Raw genomic sequence first — 12,500 nt, 5'->3', positions numbered from 1 at the left:
ATCACCACTACTACTATTACTACTAAACTGTACATTATCTACAAGACCAGTAACTACAGCAGCGTTTAAAAATTATCTACAGCCACCTCACTTACAGCAAACAGTACGTCAGAAAGTTAATGTGATCACACGATAATAGCAGTTGGTGTTGTCACGTCGGAGATGATGATGCGCTTTGCTGATGTGGAAAACAGACTGTGAAGTGGAAATGTAGAAGAAAACGGCTGGGTTTTGGATGAATTGGAGTTGATGATGATTATATGAGAAGCTGTGTGTGTGTGTGTGTGTGTGTGGGTGACTGTGCTTCTATGTAAGTCTGTATGTGTGTGTATTTGTCATTTGTCATACTGCGTGTGTACGTTTCTGTCTGGTTGTATATATGTGCGTGTATATATATGTGCGTGTATATATCTGTGTGTATCACTAAACATGGGTGAACGCTCTTATGTGTATATGTGTATAAGTGTGTATGTGTGTGTATTTGTCATTTGTTATACTGTGTGTGTACGTTTCTGTGTGGTGTATATATGTGCGTGTATATGTCTGTGTGTATAAGTAAACATGGGTGAACGCTCTTTTGTGTGTATGTGTATATGCTGTCATGGTTTATAAAAGCGTGTGTCACTGTTCTAACGCCTGCATTCGAATGTTCGTTTACGTATATACCTGTATATGTCTGCCTTCACTCTTTTATGTGTATGCATGTGCCTACCTCTGCGTGTATGTGAATCAGTGTGTGTACATATTTGTGTGGGGGCTTGGTTTTATGTGCATGTTTATATGATAGTATACGTATATGCGTACGTGTGCGACTACCTGTGTGTGTGTGTGTGTGTGTGTGTGTGTTGTGTATGCGCGTGCGGTGTGCGTGAGCATGTACGTGTAATCGCGTGGTAGTGTGTCTTTGTATGTACATTTATATAATAATGCGTATATTATAGTATGTGTGCGTTTACATGTGTGAGCGTGTGTATTTAAGTGTGTGTGTGCGTGTGTGTGTGTGTGTGTGTGTACGTGCGTATGTGTGCATGCGTATAGTGCACAGGTGTGTATACGCGCATGTTTTGACAAATGCTTTTGTTTGTTGATATATCACTGCATTTGCATGTATGATTATGCAGAATGCATATATGTGTTTGCATGTATGTACATGCGTGTGTAAGCGTGTGTACGTATATACGTGTATACACTTATACGTATATATATATATATATATATATATATATATATATATATATATATATATATATATATATATATATATATGAAGGCAATGTTTGCCTATGTCCTCATGCGTATGTATGAGCATGCGTGTATGTGCACACAGGTACGGCTCTTCAAGCCTGTGTGTGAATATGTGCAGTTCTGTACCGGTATTTTCTGCATGTGTGGGCGTGTGGGTGCGCGTGCACAATGATGAGTTGACACTCACATACATACATACATACATACATACATACATATATATATATATATATATATATATATATATATATATATATATATATATATATATATATGTATGTATGTATGTATGTATGTATGTATGTATATATATCAGAGGAAATGTGTGCACGCATACGTATCAGTGCACATATTCATGTGTAAATTGATTGTTTGTAGACTAATTTATACACACTGTTCTCTTAATATGAGTGGAAGTGCGTGCGTATATAATTGTAAATGTTTCTACATGCATGCTGTATACACGCTACTGTGTACACTCGTATGTCTTTTCCTTTGTGTGCATCCAGAAATGTGTTGAAGAGTGTATGTGTGTGTGTGTGTGTGTGTGACTGTGTGTGTGTGATGCATGTGATAGAGTTTACTTGTGAGTTGTCGTCATCAAGAGAACTACTGTATGTAGTGTCGCAATTTGATGACATCAATGAAAGATTATTCTGCGATTTAATAACATTGAAGTAGGCGAGAGGAAGTGATTCCGATGTACAGAGGGGAAAAAACCTTCACATCTCTACGCCTTCACATCATTCCTACAACTGAGTGTTTAAAAAGCTCGCTTTTGCAACCATGTGTTTCGAGTTCCGTCTCACCGCGCGGCACCTTGGGCAAGTGTCTTCTAATGTAGCACTGTAGCCCCATCCTGGCTAATGCCTTGTGAGTGAATTTAGTAGGGAAAATCTGTGTGAAAGTATCTCAACACACACACACTCACACAGAAGTACAGGCGCAGATATACACACAAGCACACACACACACACACACACACACACACACACACACACACACACACACACACACACACATACACACACATACATACACGCATTTGTGTGTGTATATATGTGTGCATATACTTAAAAGTGTATATATACTGGAAACAGCGTAATCTAATTATCCTCTCCTTCCAGAGGTTGCCATCTCCACGCGCGTCACGATGCGATGCCAGGTATTTCTGCCCTTCATGTCGTGTATCTCCTAACAACCAAACAACAACAACAACAACAACAACAACAACAACAACAACAACAATAATAATAATAATGATAACACACACATATATAAATGTGTGTGCTCGTCCTCAATTATCTTGCGAATGTGCCCAAAATATAACAGCTATTGCATGTTGTTTGGTACGGTAGCAAAGGGGAAAAAAACCTAGTTTACCCGCGTTGAAATGAGTAGAATGTCTCCATAATTCTCCTATTCGTCATATGCTTATGCCATGGGATGTTTTAAAGCTTGAGGAGAAACCTGATGTAAGCACACTTGAAGTGATGTTGAATCTCCTTTGTTGTCAAGGTTTCAGCTCAATAGAGAAGGAGGCTTATTTGAAATAGATGATTGCCGAATATCTTGAAGCTTAGTGTGTTACAAGCACTCCAATATAGTTTCATGCAGATAAGGCAGCATTTCTTACCCTCAGCAATGTAGAATCCAACGTACTTATATTAACGACCTTCTTGATTTGCGTGTCATCGCTGGAAGAAATTAGCAAAGAGCTTTCAGCCTCATTGATAGTTACGTATTCCGTATTCTTTGCAGCTCTGGTGTTGGGTGCATGTCTTCTTTCACTGTTTGTGACTGTTCTAATTCAATTATGGAATGTCCCTCGCAATGGTTATTTTCCAGAAGGTTCTGGCCACACGTCTTACGGTTCATTAACCCGCGTTGTTGAATTACTTTCTTCTGACATACCTTCCATTGGTGGATTAGGATCCAGTTAGCTCAAAACATCATCAGGAGGAACCGCGTCCGGTTTCGGCCCCTACGAGATAGGGTATCACCCTGAAAGATTCTTGCAATTTTGGAAATCTATTTAGCTGGATCGTCTGTATTTTGTAGAATGCTTGATGCGTTCTTGTACACGATAATATTGACGTTGATAACCTCATCTGGGATACCATATTTCAAGAAGATATTCAATAAGACCTTTCTTTTGACACAATTGAATGCTTTTTACTTTGGAGATCTTGAGCTCTTTAATATTTTTCTAAAAGCGAAGAATGTACTAGTTTTAACCTGCTTAGCGGAAAAAAGATTTTGTTAATTATTATGATGAAATCAATATGAGAGGAAATATACTATATGGATATAGAGCTGTAGATTTTTGAGATTAGAGTGTGTTTCTCTGTAGCCCCCAGGCCGATGGCAATTCCTTGTTTTTGGAAGAAAATAATTAAAGATTTCGGGAAGGTCATTATTTTATTTGTTTCATAAATCTCGTTACAAAAATCCAACAGATGTTTGTGGAAAGACTGAACTCTTCTAGATGAGTGGTGTATGTTTACTAGACTTGCTCTTAATCTTTTCGGACATGTTTGAAGATTTTCTATGACAATTGGATCAGCATGGATGAACAGGCTTTTTGCTGCTTTGTGCTTGCAGAAAGAATCGTCAAAAGTTTGAGTTGTATAACTTTGTGTTATTAAGTAAATGCTGAAACAAATCATGGACACGCTTTATTCATTATGCACATCATCGTGAAAGCTGTTCTGTTGTTGATAATTTCCCTCAGAGTTTTACAAGCAGTAACATGCTTATTCGCATTGTGGAGAATGTCGATTTCTTCCATTTGAGATCTAACGCTTACCTTCTTGCTTACTGCCATGCTTGCTTCATGTAGTGCAATATTTTCTTGATCTATCTTCATTTTAGCATTATTCGTGGATCTAGACTGACATTACAAAGCTATATTATTTTTATATTCTCTGAGTAGGTTGTAAAAGGAATTGCACCCTCCGTATTCTTTTAACCAACTGACAAAATGAAGTTATAGTGTAGCATGACCAGGATTAGAGACAATGAAGCGACAAAACCAGTTTCAGAGTAAATACTGCATCCCATAAAAATGATGAACACGGACTGTCCAACACTGGTGCAGATAGTGCCAACCACACTCATCTGGTGTAAACACTATCTTTCGTGAGATACGTTCAACAATTGGACACTGACCGCTACAGCGAAGAAGGAAGAACTTACATGCTATGTGCCTATGTATATCATTGATATAATTTCATCAGAGGAACGTCGAAACATACATGATGAACTACTAATGAAGCTGACATGTGAGCGATATACTCTTATAACATCGTCAGCATAGACGGACAAGTGAATGGAACAAGAATAGTAGATATCCTACTTTCTCTTAACTTTCTTATTACCTGCGTCAATATTTAGAAATGTACTGAGCATGGCATGAGTATCATCCTGTTAGGGACGCAGCAAGTCCTGTTCTTTGCTGCTACGGATAACACATTGAACCCCCAGAATTAAGTAAAATGTTAATTAAAATGCTAAGCAAACCTACCAGGATATAACTAACGCAATCCAAGCGTTACAATCTTCTATTATTGAGTGAAAATCCCAGCACATAATCTTCTGCAGTTTCGCTCTTTGCTTCGAACAAAAGCACCAGCAGAAATGGCAAGTATATTGCATGTTAAGAATTTCATGGAAGAACACAGTATTGTTATTATACTAAATGTTTCGGAACTGCACAGGTAGACCTTTGACTTGACATCTTTGCAGAAGCTTTGTTCATCTTCACTACATCCTAGATACCAAAAGATGGATGAAGAATCACACGAATACAACTATTTTGAAGGTATCAAATCTGACCCCAGATTTCTTTCAAGCAAATGCTAGACTAGTTCCTACATAAAAAGAGTACCTACCAGATATCCTATGAAGTAACATTTTTGGAGAAAATAACATAACTACGCCACGAGTTTCCTATCGCAGCACAGAGCAGGTTCATGATGCATGTGAGAGATTTGAGGACAAGAATCGCAGTGCTGCATATGGCACTAACCGCAACCAATAGAAATATAGCACTAGAGTTGCACTCACAGAAAAATGATGTCACTGACCTTTGCTCCCAGTGTGAAAGTAACAATCAATATATACAAACGGAATATCAACACAATACTCGTTTGTGAAATCTCAATGTTTCAGGCGTTACATAACACACAGGAGAAAGACAAATGGCATATCCATTATATCAAATGTTTAATAGTGGTTGAAATAGTAGTAGTAGTAGTAGTAGTAGTAGTAGTAGCAGCAGCAGCAGCAGCAGCAGCAGCAGTAGTAGTAGTAGTAGTAGTAGTAGTAGTAGTAGTAGTAACAACAGCAGGAGCAGCAGCAGCACGATATTATGTATTACATTCGTTATTTTTGGGTAAAAGAAATGAAACCCGCTACAAATCAATAAGAGCGACAAAAGTATGTGTAACACATACACACATCTCTTTCAGAATAAAATACTCCCCATTAAGAAAGAATATATATATATATATATATATATATATACAAGGGTTGGACAAAATAATGGAAACACCTAGCATCATAGCATCATAATTTTGAAATATCTATAAAACCGTCAAAAGCTTGTTTATTTATTTTTTTTTTTATGTATTATTAATGTTGCTTAATATGTTTTGCTAAAATTGCTATCTTTTTTTTCAGATATCAGAAAAAGGTAATTAAAATTCATTAATCGGACTTTCAAAGAGGTCAAATTGTTGGTGCTCGTATGGCAGGCACTAGCGTAAAAAAACAGCCGAAATGTTTGATGTATTAAGAAGTACTGTCTCGAAAGTAATGACAGCCTTTGAGACAGAGGGAAAACCCTCCTCGTCGAAACAAAACTTTCAGATGGGGACCGAGAATTTTTAGTAAGGATCACAAAAGTACGACTCCTAAAATTACTGCAGAGCCTAATGACCACCTCGAGAATGCAGTTTCCACAAAAACTGTTCGTAGGAAGCTGTACAAAGTCAGATGTTACTTTGTCAATCAGAATACCACTACTTTCAAAAGAAACGTTGCAAAGCGTTTATAGTGGAGTAAAAACCTACAGAACTGGTCCTTAGGGTAGAGGAGGAATGTTATTTTCTCGGATGAATCATCCTTTAACTTATTTCCGACCAATGACTGAATATACGATGCATTTGAGCCACTCTGCCTTCATACGACTGTGAAATATGGAGGAGGATCTTATTTTGCTAGTTTTTAATGGGTAATGAAGATTGAATTCATATGATTACTATTTGAGGAAATTTTTTAATTCATGTCTTATGTAATATTGTAATTTAAAATATCCTTTGTTATCTAGATTACAAATCCTTTATTTTGCTCTTTAAGTTGTTTTTATAAAAAAATGTTTTTTATAAATCATAATCAATTTAACATTGTGCTAGGTTTAAAAAAAAAAAAAATCAGTTAGCCTCTCCAGAAATCCTCTTATTTATTAATGTGCTAGATTTACCTCCCCTTGACCATTATTCTTAGCTATATGTCGCCAATTTTTGGACATATGATATGTTCTCTTTCATAATATAACTAGATTTGTATAGTATTTTTTGTTAATAAATATCTATTGTAGTATTCGATATTATTTAGTATTCTCGCTTACTACTTTATATCATAATTACTTCATTTGTCAATCATAATTTTATATGTGGATTATTTGCGATGAGACCGCTATTTTTGTTTACGGTCTTTACTCTAACGTGTTAATCAATAAATCCGAGTAATTTTTGCTCTGAATATTGTATTTAAACTTCATCACTAATGTAATTAACTTAATTCTTTTGTGACTTGTTAACTACAATTTGAATGTATTCTAATGTAGTTCAGTTATCTCCATTTTTACTCATTTTTGAAATATTTTTAATAGCAGTAATTTAAAACCTAAATAGATTTTTATTTATATATATATATATATATATATATATATATATATATATATATATATATATATATATTTGTATATATGTATGTATGTGTGTGTGTGTGTATATTTGGGTGTGTATATATATTTATGTATATATATGGGTGTATGTATATATATATATGTATGTGTGTGTATATATTCATATATATGTATATGTAGGTATATGTATATATATATATATATATATATATATATATATATATATATATATATATATATATATATATATATATATATATATATTGCTTATTTTTTCTTATTTTCTTATTTTTTACAATTTATTTTCTATAACCTATCGGGCTTAATTAACCATATAAGGCTTTTTACTTCTAAATCCTAACTTAATATAAGGGCTTGTTTAGATTATGTATACTTAAGGTGATTATATGGTATATTATATATTAGCATTACTTATTAGATTTACTTGTATTTGACCATTAACTTATGAAAACAAATATTTTTATATTTTTTTAATATCTAACGGGTTTTTTTTCGGTCTGAATTTTTTATATACTTTCATAACTCCAACGGTCTTTTTTGAAATGTACAGCGTTCCGTATTGGTTCGTTATCGAACTTCAGAGCATAACATCATAAATTTGCATCGATTATCATTTGCTTTGTCTTCTTATGGTTTCAACACCGATATGCTATACGGTTGCATTATGTCTCATGTCTTTTCAACTTGTTTATTTACATGTTATTATAGGTCAACTATGAATGTTGTCTATGAATGTTGTTTATTTTTACTGTCTGCTTTGTATTAATACGACCCTGAAGAGATAACATATCACATATATTATAATATGCATGAATCGATCTGGATATTTCATCGAAATGATCATTGGTCATAATAAAGATTTTAGCTCTTATTTAAATCGATATATATATATATATATATATATATATATATATGTATAGGGAAAATTCACAAAAAAATACAAAAGACGAAGACAGGTGGTGTAAAAAACAAACAGATGTACTAGAATAACGCTCAGGAATTAAACAAATCTTTAACGTTTCGAGCCTACCCTCTTCCACAGAAAGGAACACAGAAAGGAACACAGAAAGAAACATGGAGAGAAAAAAATGTGTGTAGTGGTTAGCGATCTATCATTATATCTTACACATGCAGGCACACACACACACACACACACACACACACACATATATATATATATATATATATATATATATATATATATATATATATATATATATATAAATAGATAGATAGATAGATAGATAGATAGATAGATAAATAATCGTTTGTACTATAGGCACAAGACTTGAAGTTTAGGGGAAGGAGCGAGACCATTACATCGATTGCATTGCATAACTAGTAATTGTTTTAACGTTCTCGAAAGGAGGAAAGCCAAAGTCGACGTTGGCGAAAATTGAACTCAGAACGAAAAGACGGACGAAATGCTGTGAAGCATTTAGTCTGAGACGCTAACGAATGTGCCTACGTGTCGCTTTAATAACAATAATGTACATTTCGGCTAAAAGCACAAGGCCTGACATTTCAAGGGAGGAGGCTAGTTGATTACCACGACCCCAGTGCTCGTCTGGTATTTATTTCATCGACTCCGAAAGGAAGAAAGGCAAAGTCGAGCTTAGTGGAATTCAGAATGTTAAGACGGACGAAATGCTGCTATGAATTTTGCCCCGGTGTGTTAACGATTCTGTCAGGTTGCGACCTTCGTATATAATTTAACAATAAATGTGTAAATACATTGCTGTGCGCTTTATAATGTGTTTGTGGGTGCATTTTAGAGTTACCACTACATCCTTCTCTATTCATTATCTACATGAAACACACTCACACACGCACAAACACACACACACACACGCAAACACACACAAACATACTCCTACATTTTTTTTTTTACTTTATCCTCCTCCCTCACAAACACATACACCCACTCTCAGATCTCACGCCACATAGTCTCTATTTCTAATCAATTCCTACTCAAACGAGCAATAGCATTTTGGAGTTCTCTCTCTCTCTCTATTTCTGTCTCTCTCTCTTTCTCTCTACGATTCCCCCCTTTTGTTTCTCTTTCCTTTCTACCTCTCCCCCTCTCATTCTCTCTCTCGGATCTACTTCGATCTACAGAGAGAAAGAGGGAGAGAGAGAGAGAGAGAGAGAGAGAGAGAGAGAGAGAGAGAGAGAGAGAGAGAGAGAGAGAGAGAGGTTGTTGTTCAGTTCACCAGTTGCATCGATCTCGCCACTAAGAAACACGGATGGCAAACTTGCTACCAACCAGCGAAAGGGTCATACAACGTCCCACTTGCCTTGATTAACTAATAAAAATGTAGTTAGAGAGACGTGAAAATATGATTGGTTTGGAGCCATTAGTCATGGGTTAGTTTGGTAAGAAGCCAATAAACTTTGATATGGCACTATTTCCAACCGAAATGAATGTTATAACAAATCATTAAGCTAGAATTCATTCCTAATCTTGCATATCAGAATGCTTACAAGTAGTAACGTTTCAATGAATCAATCCTAAGAATCATACGTTGTGTTCTGTGTTTGGTTGAGGCAGAGATTAGGTGGTGAGGTGCAGAACGGTGGACATTGTTGGTAGTGATAATTATAGTGATTGTGATAGTGATGGTGATGGTAATGGTCGTGGTGGTATTTGGATGTTTGGTAAAGTTAGTGGCGGGATGAGGTGGTGGTGCTGGTGGTGGTGGTGGTGGGGGTGGGGGGAGTGTAGGCTTCGTTCTATGGACGAATGAATTATATATTATTTAATCCATCACAATTTCTTACTCTGGCAGTTCGTTGATAACAAATTTACCGTTCTTATCAACAGCGCTGTTTTTCGGATAATTTCTAACCCCGGTATATTAATCCTTTCCTCTCGTGTAACAACAACAACAACACCAACTACAACAACAACAGTAATAATATAAGGATGAAGATAATGATGATAGTCATAATAATAATAGTAATAATAATAATAATAATAATAATAGTAGTAGTAGTAGTAGTAGTAGTAGTAGTAGTAGTTATAATAATAGTAATAATAATAATAATAATAATAACACTAATAATAATGACAATAATAACAGTAATAATTTTATAAATAGTAATAATAATAATAATAATAATAGTAATATTAATAATAATAATTATAATCATACTAATTTTATTGATAATAATAATAATAATAATAATAATAATAATAATAATAATAATAATAATAATAATAATAATAATCATTATAATAAAAGCAACAATAAATGATACAAATAGTAGCAGTAGTAGTGGTGGTGGTGGTGGGTTTTCTCTTTTATTTGCCACAGGAGCTCCTGATGTGTGGAACATTACCAAAAACCTTGGAATTCGCGTGTTTAGAGGGTGTACAGTGAAAAGAAAAATATAAAGTGAGTGGATTATGGGGGAAACAGATGAAAAAGTATGCGTGATATACAAAATATCTGAACAGCTGGACGATGATGCAACTGGTCTTGAGAGAGAAACAGCCACTTACTAGGTCTTATCAAGGAATCTCACGCAACCAAATATACCCTGACTACAGGGAGCCACAACAGTAGTTCTCCCATCCACAGTAGCTTGTTTAGAGTGGATCTGTTAACCGTAACAAGGATCGTATTCTTCCAAGCATTTCGTCTGTTCTTTAACATGCATATACACACAAAGAAAGTTATATACATACATACATACATACATACTTACATACATATATGCATGTATGTGTGTGCATATATATATATATATATATATATATATATATAAATAAAAAAAAATTTCCAGAATGAGATAAAAAAACCCCGAAGGCTGTGAAAGATTTCAGAACATTTATAATAGAAGGTCTTACAGCTGTTTCCGGGATATTTATTATATCCCTTCATCGGAAACGGTGTGAGAAAATGGTTAAGCAATATGTTCTAAAATCTTCACACCCTTGGTGTTTTATCTCATTCTGAAAAAAAAAATATATATATATACACATGCTGATATATGAGCTACGTTGGACTCCTTATTCGCATAATTACCGAACATGGAGCTTAACTATGGTCTATCCATAGCACTTACTCAGCATTACCTGACACTTTTGGGTCTTACTGACACCATTACCTCTCATAACCTCTCTCTCTCTCTCTTTCTCTATCTCTCTATGTATATATATATATATATATATATATATATATATATATATATATATATATATAGTTCAAATGTACATAAAGCATAAAGCAAAGACAAGTGAGGGAACAACATGCTAGTGTAATAGTTTGACTGACGTTTCGACACAACGCTCTTCGTCAGAAAGGGATGAAAAGTAAAAAGAAATGGAGAGAAAAAGAAATAAACGAGAAAGGAAAAACATGTATCGAAATTAACAGTTTCGTGTGTGTAGGTTTCTTTGTTATTTTACTAGTGTTATTTTTTTCCAGTAATTACTTAACCGATATTTTCTGTTAAATCTTTAAATTCTTTTTTCTCACTTTCTCCTCTCCTTATCCTTGTTTATTGATCTGACCTGTGACCTTCTCCACTACAACCGCTCCAACACTTACTCTTTACAGCTAGAGTCTTTAAAAAAAAAAAAACAGAAAAAAAATACGTATGGTTTCATTTCCTGCGAAGTTCTTTCTCCAAGCACTTGGAATTTTGTTTTTCTCGAATTTTATGAATATATTCTAGTCTGCGAAATTTAGAGACTTTTCATATTACTAATGATATAAAAATTAAAAAAAACTCTTGGAATATGCTTGCATTTCGTAACTTTTTCTTCTCTTCTCTTCTCTTTCAGATATGAATTTTCGTTAAAGAATATTGAAAAAGAAAAAGAAAAAAAAAACCCACAGAAAATCGAAAACCACCATAAAAGACAACTTAAACTCCACATGCATTATGTTTTTATTTGAAAATGAAAACACATTTATATTTACACCCTTACGTTATATTAATCACTTTTTATTATTAATAGTGTGTAACATAGTTTTTGTTCTTGTGTAGTAACTGTTACTTTCTGTTTGCTTCCCCTAGAAAACATGAAAAATAGCTAACATTTGCTTCAAAATTTGCATTTGTTACATTTATTTAAACCCCAAAGAATTTCTATCAACATATAGCTACGATGCTCCCACAACTATTCCTACTCATGATCAGAGATGCACATATTGTCAGCCACTAAGGGGCATGCTCAAGCGGTTAAGGTTAAGCAACTTACAAGCAAATATATATAGACATATTGATAAAACTAGAGAGGATGCCTCTCAACCGAAGCTTTCGCTTTCAATTATATTGTTTTTCATGTTTT

Source organism: Octopus bimaculoides, chromosome 13, assembly GCF_046866305.1.
Source record: "Octopus bimaculoides isolate indiv1 chromosome 13, ASM4686630v1, whole genome shotgun sequence".
In the NCBI taxonomy this organism is placed as follows: Eukaryota; Metazoa; Mollusca; class Cephalopoda; order Octopoda; family Octopodidae; genus Octopus; species Octopus bimaculoides.
The sequence above is the reverse complement of the archived record's forward strand: the minus strand, read 5'-3'. Positions refer to the sequence as shown.